The sequence below is a fragment of the Panthera leo genome, chromosome C1 (genome assembly GCF_018350215.1).
Source record: "Panthera leo isolate Ple1 chromosome C1, P.leo_Ple1_pat1.1, whole genome shotgun sequence".
NCBI lineage: Eukaryota > Metazoa > Chordata > Mammalia > Carnivora > Felidae > Panthera > Panthera leo.
This window is the reverse complement of record NC_056686.1, coordinates 103,842,401-103,859,914: the sequence shown is the minus strand read 5'-3', so window position 1 is coordinate 103,859,914 and position 17,514 is coordinate 103,842,401. Positions and strand designations below refer to the sequence as shown.

At 48.1% G+C, this 17,514-nt stretch overlaps 3 non-coding genes across 3 annotated transcripts; 2 read left to right on the top strand and 1 right to left on the bottom strand.

Annotated features, from left to right (window-relative positions):
* The first annotated feature begins 1,117 nt into the window (after positions 1-1,117).
* TRNAE-UUC lies at positions 1,118-1,189 on the top strand. The gene has a single exon. It is a non-coding gene; the product is annotated as a tRNA-Glu (tRNA).
* A 7,752-nt stretch (positions 1,190-8,941) lies between these two features.
* Positions 8,942-9,012, bottom strand: TRNAG-CCC. The gene has a single exon. It is a non-coding gene; the product is annotated as a tRNA-Gly (tRNA).
* Positions 9,013-12,159: 3,147 nt separating this feature from the next.
* On the top strand, positions 12,160-12,230 carry TRNAG-CCC. Its single transcript has one exon. It is a non-coding gene; the product is annotated as a tRNA-Gly (tRNA).
* The last annotated feature ends 5,284 nt before the right edge of the window (positions 12,231-17,514 follow it).

The window sequence follows — 17,514 nt, the reverse complement described above, 5'->3', positions numbered from 1 at the left end:
ATGTTGATGAAGTCTAGGTTATCATGTCTTTTCTTTTAGACGCATTTTCCCCCTGGGTCTTGTTTACTAAATCTTTGCCTACCACCTAGTCACAAAGTGTCCTCAAAAAGTGATTTATACCTTTACCTTTTATGTTTTATGAGGCACCTCCAATTAACATTTGTGTGTACTGTGAGGTGGAAATAAAGCTGTTTCCCTCTCCCCTCCCCCCCCCCATATTGAACCTATTTCCTTTCTCCGTTGAACTGCTCTTCTTGAAAACGAATTCACCAGGTCAGCTGTGGGTCCATTTGTCTGTGTGTGTCTCCCGATGCCACTGGCACATTGCACGGTACTATAGGGGCTCAGAGTAAGTCTTCAAGTCAGGTAGCGTAAGCCACACCACCCACACAACCACCCGTTTTGTTCTTTTTCACACAGCGCAATACACTTGAGACGTGTAACAACTCATGTAACCAACACGCAGGTCCAGACATGCCGTCACTTCATCCCGCTCACTTCCGTGTGGGACACAGGATTCCCTCCCCCCCCCCCCCCGCCCCCAGACGTAGCGGTTACCCCCCCGGTGGTCAAAGATCCTCTGATGTACCCCACCCTCCGGGGAGAAGGAATCTCCAGTTGTCTGCGGGGCCGCTGAACAGGCCAAATGTCCGGTGGGCACGCTGCAGGGGCAGCAGGCTGTAGGGCGGGGCGGGACCCGGAATCCAGTCGTTCAGGGCCGCCGGGTCTTCCTTGAAAGCCGTCTCGGTCCGCGCGCCGCCTCCGTCGCTGCGTCCCTCGGAGTCCTTTGGGGGATGTTGAGGACCGCGGGGTCTCACGCCGGGCGGGGTCCGCCCCTCGCGCCTCCTCGCGGCGACCTCGCATCCGCACGCGTCCGCCTCGCGAAGGCGAGACTCCCGGGCAGCTCTGGGGTGCGGCCCGGACCCGGCCACTTGTGGACCTGCCAGCCCTCGGCGTCTCCTGCGGGCTCTTGCTTTGGAGAGAGCGGGGAGGGAAGGTCCTTAGGGAAGGACTGCTGGGAGGATGGATGAGCTCCCAGAAAGCCCGAGGCCTTCCAGAGCTCAGGGGGAAACTGTCACTCTGGTGGGAAGCAAGGAGAAGAACGGGCTCCGTCGGTTCCCTGGTGGTCTAGTGGCTAGGATTCGGCGCTTTCACCGCCGCGGCCCGGGTTCGATTCCCGGTCAGGGAAGCGGGACATTTTTTTTTTTTTTTTTTTTTTTTGGCTTTTGGTTTTGTAGGTTGGTTGTTGGGTTTTGGTTTTTCGGTTTTTTTGGTGCCCCAATCTTCCTTTCATCCCCGGAGCTGTGCTGGCCGTCATCTGCGCTGCGCACCGCACCGACTCTTCCTTCACCTTCAGCGCTCCGGGGAAAGGACGCCAGGCCGCTCTACACGGCTCACTGTGCTTGCTGGGCTCCAAGTCAGCCGCCCCCAGGAGTGGCCTCAGAGGGCGACTAAGCATCTGGCTTGTGTTCACACTGTCGTGCAGAGGTTCAGATTCCTGTGGGGCCGCCCCAGGGACGCAGATCCGACCGAGTTCTGGAGGCCAAGCACGTCGCGGTGTTGCTGTGGACCCCTGGACACCGGCTGGTGGGCCGAGCCTCTCAGCTCAGTCCGCGCATAAAAGGCTTACTTGGCGTTTGGGAGAGGTGCCTGGACGCGATACCCTCCCGGCCTGAGAGGCAGGGGAGGGGAGCGGTGGGAGGGGAACGGGTCCTCCTGGAAATCTGTCCCATCCGCAGACTAAGCGGTCTAGCGAGGTGATGTTAAGCGACCCAACAAAGGCAGCATGTCAAGTGCGCACAAAATGGAAAACTGTTGTCGCGGCCGTAAGCCGGGGTAGGAGTGAGCATCAACACTAGGATGTCAAAACGATGACATCACAGTCAAATCCGTTTCTACAAGGGCTGTTGCATTTAACGCCCCCGTAGACTCTATACACCAGGCCCTGGGCACGTTTTCCTTTTTCCCTTCGATGCCGGCTCCGAAGACCTGTTGGGGTACATGCGATGCCCACTGTGAGGCACGAGGAGAGCGAGCGAGGGTAGGGGGAGTTGCTGCGGACCTGGACTGCAGAGGCGGCAGCGCAGGGGCTGCGGGTCGGTGGGTGTGGAGCCGCTGCTGAGAGACCGACAGCTTAAGGGGTGGGGTGGGGGGCGGTTAGCGGGCAAGGGGTGGGAGCGGGGAGGTGGAGGGAGTCGCTTGAACTCTTTGGGGAGAGTGGTTTGGAAGAAGGGCGAGGGTTGGGGGGAGGGGGAGGGCGGTGACCCTGAGCGAACCAAGCGGGGACAGAAGTGTGCAGTGTGCTTGGCGAGCCCACGCTCACACCATAGGGGAGAATCGTGGCCCCGAAGGTGGTCTTCCCGGAGCCGAGGCTCGGCTGTGGCCCTCCCGTTGTCCTGGCGCCTGCGGTGCCCTCAAGCGCAGCGAACTCAGCTGCGCCACGCCTGTTGGTGGGGGACCGCTTTCGGTGGCCTCTCCATGTTCTCCCCCTGCTCTCTTAGGTGGTGGGACTACTTCCCTTGCTCCCGTGCCGGCCCGCCGGAGACGTTGTCCTCGAAGCCGGAGAAAATTGTCCCGTGCCTCTTTCTACCCCTCTTTCTTTAGCACCGACATTGCGCGGGGTCCAGAGAGCCCTTCGGGAAACCTTGGGGCTCACGTCCTCCCTCCCTCCCCTCCCCCACAGGCCTATACGAGGGGCAGGGGGTCCCAGAATCCCTTAACCCGGTAGGTGGGGTTTTTTTGTGTTTTGTTTCTGTTTTGGTTTGGTTTGGTTTTTTGACCCTGTGTACTTTGTGGCTCTTTCTCCCTACCGTTGTCAAACCGAGGGCCAGAATTACTTTCTCTCCCTTTTGTTTGTACTCACACCCCGGGCTCATGCGCAGGGTGGCATCAAGTGACCGCTTTTTAAGAGACATCGCCTGGACGAAACATGGACGGTGTGTTGGAGGTGCAGAATATAACCTGGTGGGCAAGAGGCACCGCATGGTTCTCACAGGCTTCCCTTCTCTAGCGTGTCACTCCAAGAGGTGCGGGATTTTTAAATTCATCCCTGCCATCTGGGTGATGCTGAAGGCATAGTTTTCAAAGTCAGAAAATACAATCTATTTCATGTTGGTTTAAGAGGTGCTTTTGGTGGGTGTGGGTGTGTGTGTGTGTGTGTGTGTGTGTGTGTGTTTCCTTAAGCTCAGTTGGTACCTTTAAAAACATAGAGCCTAAAGGCAGATGGCAAGCTTGCAGGTGCCAGCACAAAAAGTGAAAATAGAGGCATCAAAGCTCCTTACGTTCCTAGGTGGATTGCCAAGATAGCTTCTTTTGTCTTCTGTTCGGGGACCTTGAGAGCGAGGAACACGGAAGACACAGACGCTTTCAGTCCCAGGCTCACTTGAGAAGTATTAGAGGAGGTCCCCACTACATTAAGGTGGGACCCTAAAGTTCTAAGCCCTTGGGGGTAGGAGTGATGCCATCTAGTCCTGCTGCATCACTCCTACCCCTGCAAGTCCCGGGGCTCTTTGGACAAGGAAGGCAGCCTTGGCTCTACAAGCAGTATAAGGAAACGGAAAGTTTAAAAAGCCCATGAGAATGAATGAATGAATGAATGAATGAATGAGCGAGCGAGCAAGCAAGCAAGTGGCGGCTGGCTGGCTCACTGGGTAGGGCAGGTGACTCCTGATCCTCGGGGTTGTAAGTTACGGCCCCACAGAGGTTACTTAAAAATAAAATCTTTAAAAGTACAATAAAATAGGGGCATCTGGGTGGCTCAGTCAGTTGAGCATCCGACTTTGGCTCAGGTCATGATCTCACAGTTTGTTGGCTCAAGCCTCATGTCGTTCTTTGCACTGACAGTGTGAGAGGCCTGTTTAGTATTCTCTCTGTCTCCGTCTCTGCCTCTGTCTCTCTCTCAAAAATGAATACACATTTAAAAACAAAATAACATAGAATAAAATAAAAGGCCCATGAGGAAACTGTGGCCATGGGCCTGACCTCTAGTGGATTTAGCCTTGAGTACACATAGCCTGGGTAGTCTGGGAAGCCTTAGGACGCCAAGTTGGTGTGGTCTGTTCCCTAGCCAGTAACAAACCCCAAGGGCCTGCCACAGGGGAATATATTCAAAGGAGAATGTACTCATCCGAGGGCTGTAGAGGGCTATAGAGGTACCTACCTTCCAATAACACTTCCAGAGAATCAGCTAGCATCTAGAACTCAGTTATAAGACATAAGAACAAAATCTCATGGATCTAGATCCATGAATCTCAGAATCTCAAAATCTCATGGATCTAGATCTCAGAATCTCATGGATCAATCCTCGTATCAAATCAGACATGAAGATGGAAATTAGGAAATATTCTGAGTCAAACAAAACTGAAAATACTGCATCTCCTGCACAAGGTGTGGTGAAACCAGTCTTCAGGGGACAATACACAGCCTTAAGTGTAAATCGAGACAGTTAGGGCTGATTGCTAATGAGCTAAATCTCCATCTCAAAGAGTTACAGAAAGACTAACAACAACAAGGGCAGGTAGGAGCAGAAATTATATACAAAAGCAGGACTTTGAAAATAAGAAACAACGTTAAAAAATAAATACAAAGAAAAAAGAAAATTAGAAATAAATATACAAAAGAGAAAAGTCAATGGTTGAATCTTTGAAAAACACTACTCCGGTAAAACTGGGAGGAGGGAAGAAGGAAGTCACTACTACTGAACTGGTAGACTTAAGGAAACAATAAATGGATATTATAAACACATATATACCAACCAATTAAAAGGCTTAAGGGAAACGTATGTCTTGTAGTAATGATTTGCGCGGAGGGCAGGGGGAGGACTAGTCCTACAACCTTAAAAAAAAATTTTTTTTTAGAATTCAAAAATCTTCCTTCAAAGAAAGCTGAAGGACCAAAAAACTTCATTCGAAAAAATGACTCCAAAGCCCAGAAATTTTAAAAGCGTCAAAAGATCGCAGAATTCCCCAACTTATTTTTATGAGTTTGGATTGAAACCAAAAACTTCCCAAAAGGCAACATGAAAAACAGAATTACAGGCCTGACTTATTGCTGAGTATACATAGCTACAAACATTCTTCAAAATATTGAATCTAGCTAGCTAGCTAGCTAATGTTTATTTTTGTGTGTGTGAGAGAGAGAGAGAGAGAGAGAGAGAGAGAGAGAGAGAGAGAGAGAGAGAACACGGGTGGGGGAGGGGCAGAGAGAGAGGGAGACACAGAAGGCACAGAGCCCGAGCAGGGCTGGAACCCACCAACCCTGAGATTATGAGCTGAGCTGAAGTCGGACGCTTAACCAACTGAGCCACCCTGGACTCCCTGATTCCAGATGTATATTTAAAAATATGTATGACAAAAATTGGTCTTAATCTAGGAAAACAGTTGATTATCATTAGAAAATAAATTAAGGGGCACCTGGCCCTTAATTTACCCTCTCCCAGGCCTGTGAGAAACTTGTTCCGTTTTCAGGCGGTCTCCTCCTCCTCCCCCTCTTCTTGCCTCCATCTTCAATGAAGAAGATATAGGAAAGGCGCGGGGGGGGGGGGAGGAGACCCCACAAGGGCAGGACTGCAAGAGAATATTTTGGAGAGCTTAAAGGAGAGGAGAGCTCAGTCGGTTAAGTGCCCCACTCTTGATTTCAGCTCAGGTCATGATCTCAGGGTTTGTAACATAGAACCCGAGTTGGGCTCTGTGCTCACAGCTCGCAGTGCTGAGCCTGGTTGGGATTCTCTCTCTCCCTCTCTCTCTCTGCCCTTCCCCTGCTCCCATGTGCTCCTGTTCAACCGCGCGCTCTCTCTCTCTCTCTCTCACTCTCTCTCAAAATAAATAAACTTAAAAAGAAAATAAATTAATTCATCACATTAACAACTTAAAGGAGGAAAATCATAATCACTAAAACACAGAAAAGGTGTTTGAAGAAATTCATTATCAGTTTATGATTTTTAAAAACCTCTTAGCCTAACAGGAATAGAAGAGAACAGCCCTAATCTGCTAACGGTAGCTTCGAAACCAAAAACAAACAAAACACCTTCAGCACACATTACAGTTGATGATAAAAATACTGATCTGTCCTCCCCGCCCCCCCCCCCCTTACCCGGTCAGGAACCATCAGAAAGCAGACGAATAGGCCACCTTGACCATTTCTCTTCACCACTGTCATGGAGATCTTAGCCAGTGAGAAAAGGCAAGAAAAATGATGAGAAGTGAAAAATGAAAAATGAATACTATCATTATTGGCATACATGAAATAAACTGCTGGAACTATAAAGAGAATTGAGTATATTTTTGGTACATACACAAAATCAGAGAAAGGCGGCTATGATGAGGATTCAGAAAACGAAGGTATTGAAAACAGTATCAATGTTCAATGATCATAGCATATCATAATTCAATCCCAGGTACTGGGGTGGCGGGGGGTGGGGGAATATGATCCCTACCTCCACCATAACCAAAATCACTTCAGTGTGGACCGGACACCGAAATGTGACATGAACTCACAAGTGATTTCAGTTGCCATTAACGTAGCAGCGTATTCCTGTGATCTCAAATCTCAAGGGTAAGCAAGGATTTAAGAAATAAGACAAAAAGATGAATTCTTAGTGACGAGGCTGATCAAGTGGACTACCTCAAGAATCTCTGCTCACCAAAGCACAGAATCAAGGGTAAAAAGTCACAATTTGAGCGAATGTACTTGGCAGCCAAAGAGATTTAATGACTGCTTGCAAAACAAGAGGAAAAAGACCGACCTATAGAAAAGTCACCAGGGTGGGGGGGTGGGGGGAAACCTTATAGGAGAAAATTCAAGTGGCTAACAAACGTGTAATGGTGGTGTAACGGTGCTCCAATTCATAACCAATAAGGGCTTTACAAAGGAAACCCCAATGAGAGAACATTACAGATAGGCAAATAACACCACTACTAATTAAATGGGGGGTAGGGGACTAGGTAGAAGGTTCTGACCTGGTAAAGCATGGGAGTAAAGGGCTAATACTATTTTACTTCTTCATCTGTGTGCGGGTTACACAGGTGTGTGCATTACAATCAGTTGTTATGCTGTACACGCAGATTCTGTGCATTTTATGTATCTTACAATTTTTCAACACCCCTCCTCACACACACCCTGATGAATCCTATGAACAGAGAGAAGGCGGTTGAGATTCCAAGATTTTGTTCCACGAAGAAAGGTGTGGGCATTACTCTACCACATGCCTCCAAGGACAACCCTATGCAGACCAGATCCATGAAGTTGAGTTTTGGGTTGATGTGAAGTCAAAGAGTACTCTCCCAGAACCAACCGTGATGGAAAATAATCTGTGAAGGCTAAATGCCTTTAGTTGTGTCATTTGAACACTCCGAAAAGGCTGTAGGCGGGAGCCATAACCTTTCAGATCTCTCCTCTGCTGTCTCATTGCTTAATTCACAACCCACATCTCCTTTTCTCTCCTCTCCTTTAAGCTCTCCAAAATATTCTCTTGCAGTCCTGCCCTTGTGGGGTCTCCTCCCCCCCCCCCCCCCCCCGCGCCTTTCCTATATCTTCTTCATTGAAGATGGAGGCAAGAAGAGGGGGAGGAGGAGGAGACCGCCTGAAAACGGAACAAGTTTCTCACAGGCCTGGGAGAGGGTAAGGCAGGGAGGCAAAGACATGTGTTTTGTTTGTTTGTTTGTTTGTTTGTTTCCTTCCCAGCTAACAGTCAAGGGGAATTTTGAGGGGTTGTTACAGGCTTTAGCATCTTTACTCCATCCAGCAGGTAAGTCATCAGTTTCCTTTATGTAAATCAGAACTCCTCCTCCCTCCCCAGGCCCCACCCTTAGACCCTCATTCCTGTTGACAGAGAAAATTGTGTGTCACAGCTCAGAATTTATTCGTTAAAATTTCAGATTTCCAAGAATCTAAAAATAAATTAATGACTAAAACGACTTCAATGGTTCCAACACAGTATGGCCATCGTTCTGCCCCCAAAAGTAGAAAGACAGCCTCAGAATAACAAAACTCTTGAAATTGAATAAATCAAGTTTAGTTTTAAAACGGAAAGGGCGGGGGAAACTCCCCCCCCCCCAATCTTCGATTTTAAGTTACTGTTAGAGGAATCCGCCAGAGATTTTTCGGATGAAAATTAATCACCCGCAGTCTCCAACGCAGTCACGCACTTAGTGCCCTCAAATGGGAATCCTTTCGAAGGAGCGTCCAAGAGGTAGAAAACAAACCCGGATCAACAGTTCCCAGAGTCTTCAGTTCTTTTTCCCTTATTAAAAGTCTACTTTTCGGGCTAACACCTGTTGGGGCGCACTGCCAGGCACGCGGCATCCTCGCGGGAACAGCCACGCGCGCGCGGGACGCGCGCAGGCGGCGGCGGCGGCTGATGACCTGAACCTACGCGTTTACAGCAGCTCCACGCGGGTCCACGCGGGTTCCTCCCTACCAGCCTCCACCTTTATTCAGGCTCAAGGGTGTCTGCCGGGCCCCGCGACTGCTGTCCTCCCGAGACACTTTGGTGTCTCGATCCTCGCTCTGCACTGAGACGTGGCCCGGCGGCCAACCCAAGGCCCAGCACGGGCATCGGTGACCTGGTGGCTCTTTGGGTTCCGCGGCTCCCCCAGGGCGAGGCTGAAGGTAACTGTGGTCTTAGATCCAAATAGTCTAAACCGCAGACCCCGCGGTGTCACCTGCGGGGGGCGGAGGGAAGAAAGGTACCAACCCGGGAGCCAGCTGGTCGTCGCGCGGCACGCCAAATGCACTTACGCATTTAGGCACAACCCCAGTGTAGGTGGACTGCGTAGTCAAGCTTTCTGCTCAGAAGTCACCCTGCGGAGTTTGGTTCTCATTTTCCTACTCCTGGAAGCCAGAGTCACGAGATGCTCGGACTTGCCTTGTGCAACAGGTAAAGCAAAGAGGAGGCGCCTCCTGAAACGAGAGGGGGCGCGGCCAAAAGGAAAGCAGGGCAGGATGCATTGGCCGGGAATCGAACCCGGGTCTCCCGCGTGGGAGGCGAGAATTCTGCCACTGAACCACCAATGCTTCGCCCTGGGCCAAGTGCGTGATGGGTCTGTGGAAACAACCTCCAGAGCGACTCCCAGCTAGGGCGCCGGGCGATTTCAAAGGTTCCAGAACAGGTTTACGCGGTCGTCTTTGCAACACGGAGCTAACTCACCCACAGGCACTCGAAGCAAAGGCTTCACAAGGAGACTTCCATCCAACACAATTTCAAAATAAACTGTTTCGTCGGCTCACACCACAACTCTGAGAAAGGCTCTTCCCGACTGGCCAACAGACCCCGGCAGGAAAACGCCGGAAAGTCATCCAGACCCCTTGATGATGACCCTGAACCTTCCACCGTCAACCTCCAACATGTCACCCTAGACGGTCTGAGAAAGTAATGTGACTTGCCAGCTTAGGCAAGTAAAATTCTAACTCGGGGAAGAAATAAGAAGCAGAAGTCGACTGGCAGTAGAAGGAGGAAAGGGCGGGAATCTGAACCGAGCTAATGAAGAAACGCATTTTGGTCAAGTGAGTTAGGGCTTTGTTTTTGTTTTTGTTTTTGTCTTTTTTTACAGGAATAAATGAGTCAGTCTTGTAATCATTATAACAATAACACTCGGCTGTCTTTTACGGTGTTCAAAGCATTTAATGGATAGGAGATATATCATAATTACGAAAAGGTTCATATTGAGCTTGTGGCTGATGATTGTTTTGGAGATTCTAATCTGAATTGGACCCCCTGTTGCACCGAGTTGTAGCATTGGTGACTGTGAGATGTATATGAAGCACAGGTCTTGGTGTACTGGCTTTATAAGGAGCAGGCTAATTTTTAGAAAAAATATCGATGGTTTAAATGTTAATATGTTGGTCCTTTGATGATCTTGAAAGATAGGAGAGTTCCTTCCCCAGTTTTCCCTGGGGAAATTAAACTGAAGCTAGGAACTGGAGAGCTCCCCCACCCTTCAGACTAGGAATCATTATGACTTTTTGAAGGACAGGAGCCACAGAGGTGCCATGACAGGTCTCTTGCTAGAAGAAGGCAAGCTAGGTGGAGGCGGAGTCATAAACTTGAGCTCAATAAGGAAAAGGACCATCACCTCGACCTTGAAGAGCTTTGGCTCCCTCTGCCCTCTGCCCAACATCCAGGACACACACCGGCTCTGGCCAACACACTTTCAATACCACCTGCATCAACCAGGGGTACGTTTATCCCCACATCTCTTTTGAAACTACAGACCTGCACCTCCAACTCACAACTTCTGATTTACAAGTCACTGCCTCCTATGCATCTCAGAGTCACAAGTGCTAAAACTCAAGGCACCAGGGAGTTCCCTGTCAGCATCACACACCACCCTCTGTACCTCTAAGATCAGACCCAGGCACAGTGTGTCCCAAAATGTAGCAGTGCATTATCTTGAGTGTTTTAGTCAATCATCAAAACAACAGCCAAATCAGTTCCTGCCCCCACCTAGAACATGTACTCCCACCACCACCCATTCTGTTGCCCAAACCAGATCTTGCTGCCCTCTTGGGATGTACTCTCTCACCCTCTTGGCATGCAAATGCATGTCGAGTATCATCAGTAGATAGTCCCTAACTTTACTGGGTTCGCCGCTGGCTTACTGCCACTCTATGAGTGCACCCTTCCATCCATCAGCTCCTTCCTCATTTAATACAACCGGATCCAGCGACCTTAGAGCCAGTCTAGTATACTCCCATCCATTTGCCACACTGCATCATGAGTGACCCTTCCACAGCCTAAATCTGGGCATATCTGTAACCTAAAGCCACCCATGTCCTCAGATTCCTTCACTACAGTGTCTTGATACCTATATGACATGTAATCTACCTCCGCCCATCCGCATCATCTGAATATCTCTTGCTGATTCTCAGGACTGGCAACATTGAAGTGCTTGACAGGTCAGGAACGATCTCACCTCCAGGTGCTGGCTTCCCTCCCCAAGGGAATGGTTTCCCACAATGCCCTCTTTGTTCTTCCAATTCATTTCATTCTACAGGTCTCCATTCAGAAGTCTTTTTTTTTTTTTTTTTGGAAATACTTTCCTGAGTATCTGAATTGAGTGTGTGATATGTCCACTTTATTTTGACATTTTTTAAAAACTTTTTAAGTTCATTTATTTTGAGAGAGATCATGAGCGGGGTAGGGGCAGAGAGAGAGAATCCCAAGCAGGCTCTACACTGTCAGCACAGATCCTGATGCCAGGCTCAAACTCGGAACCCGTGAGATCATGACCTGAAACCAAGAGTCAGACACTTAACTGACTGAGCCACCCAGGCACCCAGATTTTGAGATTTTTCATAAGAAAATTATTCATATTCATGGAAAACCTAAGTTGTGTATGTGAACAAAAGAGCAAGGGGTATCATGGTGTCCTAGTATACTCTATATTCTAAGGATGTTAGACAATGACAGAGAGAGAAGAAAATTGGGAAACTTTCTCTCTCCTCTCCTTCACAAATACACACATGGACATACTTGTGGGGAATAAGTTTAGGAATTCCCTGAGCTTGCATCAATGGGTTAAAAGGTTTAGGGTGAAAGCAGCCAAGATTAGGTAAACAGGGTGGAAGCGCCCCCAGCATAGAACAAAAGCATAGGAATGGGAAGCCACAGAATGAAAGCATCCAAGTAAACAGGACAGAAGCGCTCCCAACATAGTACAGAAGCAGAAAGTTGCTTTCACAGGACAGAGCTTTCAGAATAGCGTTCAGATTCCCGCCCTTTCCTCCTTCTACTGCCAGTCGACTTCTGCTTCTTATTTCTTCCCCGAGTTAGAATTTTACTCGCCTAAGCTGGCAAGTCACATTACTTTCTCAGACCGTCTAGGGTGACATGTTGGAGGTTGACGGTGGAAGGTTCAGGGTCATCATCAAGGGGTCTGGATGACTTTCCGGCGTTTTCCTGCCGGGGTCTGTTGGCCAGTCGGGAAGAGCCTTTCTCAGAGTTGTGGTGTGAGCCGACGAAACAGTTTATTTTGAAATTGTGTTGGATGGAAGTCTCCTTGTGAAGCCTTTGCTTCGAGTGCCTGTGGGTGAGTTAGCTCCGTGTTGCAAAGACGACCGCGTAAACCTGTTCTGGAACCTTTGAAATCGCCCGGCGCCCTAGCTGGGAGTCGCTCTGGAGGTTGTTTCCACAGACCCATCACGCACTTGGCCCAGGGCGAAGCATTGGTGGTTCAGTGGCAGAATTCTCGCCTCCCACGCGGGAGACCCGGGTTCGATTCCCGGCCAATGCATCCTGCCCTGCTTTCCTTTTGGCCGCGCCCCCTCTCGTTTCAGGAGGCGCCTCCTCTTTGCTTTACCTGTTGCACAAGGCAAGTCCGAGCATCTCGTGACTCTGGCTTCCAGGAGTAGGAAAATGAGAACCAAACTCCGCAGGGTGACTTCTGAGCAGAAAGCTTGACTAAGCAGTCCACCTACACTGGGGTTGTGCCTAAATGCGTAAGTGCATTTGGCGTGCCGCGCGACGACCAGCTGGCTCCCGGGTTGGTACCTTTCTTCCCTCCGCCCCCCGCAGGTGACACCGCGGGGTCTGCGGTTTAGACTATTTGGATCTAAGACCACAGTTACCTTCAGCCTCGCCCTGGGGGAGCCGCGGAACCCAAAGAGCCACCAGGTCACCGATGCCCGTGCTGGGCCTTGGGTTGGCCGCCGGGCCACGTCTCAGTGCAGAGCGAGGATCGAGACACCAAAGTGTCTCGGGAGGACAGCAGTCGCGGGGCCCGGCAGACACCCTTGAGCCTGAATAAAGGTGGAGGCTGGTAGGGAGGAACCCGCGTGGACCCGCGTGGAGCTGCTGTAAACGCGTAGGTTCAGGTCATCAGCCGCCGCCGCCGCCTGCGCGCGTCCCGCGCGCGCGTGGCTGTTCCCGCGAGGATGCCGCGTGCCTGGCAGTGCGCCCCAACAGGTGTTAGCCCGAAAAGTAGACTTTTAATAAGGGAAAAAGAACTGAAGACTCTGGGAACTGTTGATCCGGGTTTGTTTTCTACCTCTTGGACGCTCCTTCGAAAGGATTCCCATTTGAGGGCACTAAGTGCGTGACTGCGTTGGAGACTGCGGGTGATTAATTTTCATCCGAAAAATCTCTGGCGGATTCCTCTAACAGTAACTTAAAATCGAAGATTGGGGGGGGGGGGAGTTTCCCCCGCCCTTTCCGTTTTAAAACTAAACTTGATTTATTCAATTTCAAGAGTTTTGTTATTCTGAGGCTGTCTTTCTACTTTTGGGGGCAGAACGATGGCCATACTGTGTTGGAACCATTGAAGTCGTTTTAGTCATTAATTTATTTTTAGATTCTTGGAAATCTGAAATTTTAACGAATAAATTCTGAGCTGTGACACACAATTTTCTCTGTCAACAGGAATGAGGGTCTAAGGGTGGGGCCTGGGGAGGGAGGAGGAGTTCTGATTTACATAAAGGAAACTGATGACTTACCTGCTGGATGGAGTAAAGATGCTAAAGCCTGTAACAACCCCTCAAAATTCCCCTTGACTGTTAGCTGGGAAGGAAACAAACAAACAAACAAACAAACAAAACACATGTCTTTGCCTCCCTGCCTTACCCTCTCCCAGGCCTGTGAGAAACTTGTTCCGTTTTCAGGCGGTCTCCTCCTCCTCCCCCTCTTCTTGCCTCCATCTTCAATGAAGAAGATATAGGAAAGGCGCGGGGGGGGGGGGGGGGGGGGGAGACCCCACAAGGGCAGGACTGCAAGAGAATATTTTGGAGAGCTTAAAGGAGAGGAGAGAAAAGGAGATGTGGGTTGTGAATTAAGCAATGAGACAGCAGAGGAGAGATCTGAAAGGTTATGGCTCCCGCCTACAGCCTTTTCGGAGTGTTCAAATGACACAACTAAAGGCATTTAGCCTTCACAGATTATTTTCCATCACGGTTGGTTCTGGGAGAGTACTCTTTGACTTCACATCAACCCAAAACTCAACTTCATGGATCTGGTCTGCATAGGGTTGTCCTTGGAGGCATGTGGTAGAGTAATGCCCACACCTTTCTTCGTGGAACAAAATCTTGGAATCTCAACCGCCTTCTCTCTGTTCATAGGATTCATCAGGGTGTGTGTGAGGAGGGGTGTTGAAAAATTGTAAGATACATAAAATGCACAGAATCTGCGTGTACAGCATAACAACTGATTGTAATGCACACACCTGTGTAACCCGCACACAGATGAAGAAGTAAAATAGTATTAGCCCTTTACTCCCATGCTTTACCAGGTCAGAACCTTCTACCTAGTCCCCTACCCCCCATTTAATTAGTAGTGGTGTTATTTGCCTATCTGTAATGTTCTCTCATTGGGGTTTCCTTTGTAAAGCCCTTATTGGTTATGAATTGGAGCACCGTTACACCACCATTACACGTTTGTTAGCCACTTGAATTTTCTCCTATAAGGTTTCCCCCCACCCCCCCACCCTGGTGACTTTTCTATAGGTCGGTCTTTTTCCTCTTGTTTTGCAAGCAGTCATTAAATCTCTTTGGCTGCCAAGTACATTCGCTCAAATTGTGACTTTTTACCCTTGATTCTGTGCTTTGGTGAGCAGAGATTCTTGAGGTAGTCCACTTGATCAGCCTCGTCACTAAGAATTCATCTTTTTGTCTTATTTCTTAAATCCTTGCTTACCCTTGAGATTTGAGATCACAGGAATACGCTGCTACGTTAATGGCAACTGAAATCACTTGTGAGTTCATGTCACATTTCGGTGTCCGGTCCACACTGAAGTGATTTTGGTTATGGTGGAGGTAGGGATCATATTCCCCCACCCCCCGCCACCCCAGTACCTGGGATTGAATTATGATATGCTATGATCATTGAACATTGATACTGTTTTCAATACCTTCGTTTTCTGAATCCTCATCATAGCCGCCTTTCTCTGATTTTGTGTATGTACCAAAAATATACTCAATTCTCTTTATAGTTCCAGCAGTTTATTTCATGTATGCCAATAATGATAGTATTCATTTTTCATTTTTCACTTCTCATCATTTTTCTTGCCTTTTCTCACTGGCTAAGATCTCCATGACAGTGGTGAAGAGAAATGGTCAAGGTGGCCTATTCGTCTGCTTTCTGATGGTTCCTGACCGGGTAAGGGGGGGGGGGGGCGGGGAGGACAGATCAGTATTTTTATCATCAACTGTAATGTGTGCTGAAGGTGTTTTGTTTGTTTTTGGTTTCGAAGCTACCGTTAGCAGATTAGGGCTGTTCTCTTCTATTCCTGTTAGGCTAAGAGGTTTTTAAAAATCATAAACTGATAATGAATTTCTTCAAACACCTTTTCTGTGTTTTAGTGATTATGATTTTCCTCCTTTAAGTTGTTAATGTGATGAATTAATTTATTTTCTTTTTAAGTTTATTTATTTTGAGAGAGAGTGAGAGAGAGAGAGAGAGAGCGCGCGGTTGAACAGGAGCACATGGGAGCAGGGGAAGGGCAGAGAGAGAGAGGGAGAGAGAGAATCCCAACCAGGCTCAGCACTGCGAGCTGTGAGCACAGAGCCCAACTCGGGTTCTATGTTACAAACCCTGAGATCATGACCTGAGCTGAAATCAAGAGTGGGGCACTTAACCGACTGAGCTCTCCTCTCCTTTAAGCTCTCCAAAATATTCTCTTGCAGTCCTGCCCTTGTGGGGTCTCCTCCCCCCCCCCCCCCCCCCCCCCGCGCCTTTCCTATATCTTCTTCATTGAAGATGGAGGCAAGAAGAGGGGGAGGAGGAGGAGACCGCCTGAAAACGGAACAAGTTTCTCACAGGCCTGGGAGAGGGTAAATTAAGGGCCAGGTGCCCCTTAATTTATTTTCTAATGATAATCAACTGTTTTCCTAGATTAAGACCAATTTTTGTCATACATATTTTTAAATATACATCTGGAATCAGGGAGTCCAGGGTGGCTCAGTTGGTTAAGCGTCCGACTTCAGCTCAGCTCATAATCTCAGGGTTGGTGGGTTCCAGCCCTGCTCGGGCTCTGTGCCTTCTGTGTCTCCCTCTCTCTCTGCCCCTCCCCCACCCGTGTTCTCTCTCTCTCTCTCTCTCTCTCTCTCTCTCTCTCTCTCTCTCTCTCACACACAAAAATAAACATTAGCTAGCTAGCTAGCTAGATTCAATATTTTGAAGAATGTTTGTAGCTATGTATACTCAGCAATAAGTCAGGCCTGTAATTCTGTTTTTCATGTTGCCTTTTGGGAAGTTTTTGGTTTCAATCCAAACTCATAAAAATAAGTTGGGGAATTCTGCGATCTTTTGACGCTTTTAAAATTTCTGGGCTTTGGAGTCATTTTTTCGAATGAAGTTTTTTGGTCCTTCAGCTTTCTTTGAAGGAAGATTTTTGAATTCTAAAAAAAAATTTTTTTTTAAGGTTGTAGGACTAGTCCTCCCCCTGCCCTCCGCGCAAATCATTACTACAAGACATACGTTTCCCTTAAGCCTTTTAATTGGTTGGTATATATGTGTTTATAATATCCATTTATTGTTTCCTTAAGTCTACCAGTTCAGTAGTAGTGACTTCCTTCTTCCCTCCTCCCAGTTTTACCGGAGTAGTGTTTTTCAAAGATTCAACCATTGACTTTTCTCTTTTGTATATTTATTTCTAATTTTCTTTTTTCTTTGTATTTATTTTTTAACGTTGTTTCTTATTTTCAAAGTCCTGCTTTTGTATATAATTTCTGCTCCTACCTGCCCTTGTTGTTGTTAGTCTTTCTGTAACTCTTTGAGATGGAGATTTAGCTCATTAGCAATCAGCCCTAACTGTCTCGATTTACACTTAAGGCTGTGTATTGTCCCCTGAAGACTGGTTTCACCACACCTTGTGCAGGAGATGCAGTATTTTCAGTTTTGTTTGACTCAGAATATTTCCTAATTTCCATCTTCATGTCTGATTTGATACGAGGATTGATCCATGAGATTCTGAGATCTAGATCCATGAGATTTTGAGATTCTGAGATTCATGGATCTAGATCCATGAGATTTTGTTCTTATGTCTTATAACTGAGTTCTAGATGCTAGCTGATTCTCTGGAAGTGTTATTGGAAGGTAGGTACCTCTATAGCCCTCTACAGCCCTCGGATGAGTACATTCTCCTTTGAATATATTCCCCTGTGGCAGGCCCTTGGGGTTTGTTACTGGCTAGGGAACAGACCACACCAACTTGGCGTCCTAAGGCTTCCCAGACTACCCAGGCTATGTGTACTCAAGGCTAAATCCACTAGAGGTCAGGCCCATGGCCACAGTTTCCTCATGGGCCTTTTATTTTATTCTATGTTATTTTGTTTTTAAATGTGTATTCATTTTTGAGAGAGAGACAGAGGCAGAGACGGAGACAGAGAGAATACTAAACAGGCCTCTCACACTGTCAGTGCAAAGAACGACATGAGGCTTGAGCCAACAAACTGTGAGATCATGACCTGAGCCAAAGTCGGATGCTCAACTGACTGAGCCACCCAGATGCCCCTATTTTATTGTACTTTTAAAGATTTTATTTTTAAGTAACCTCTGTGGGGCCGTAACTTACAACCCCGAGGATCAGG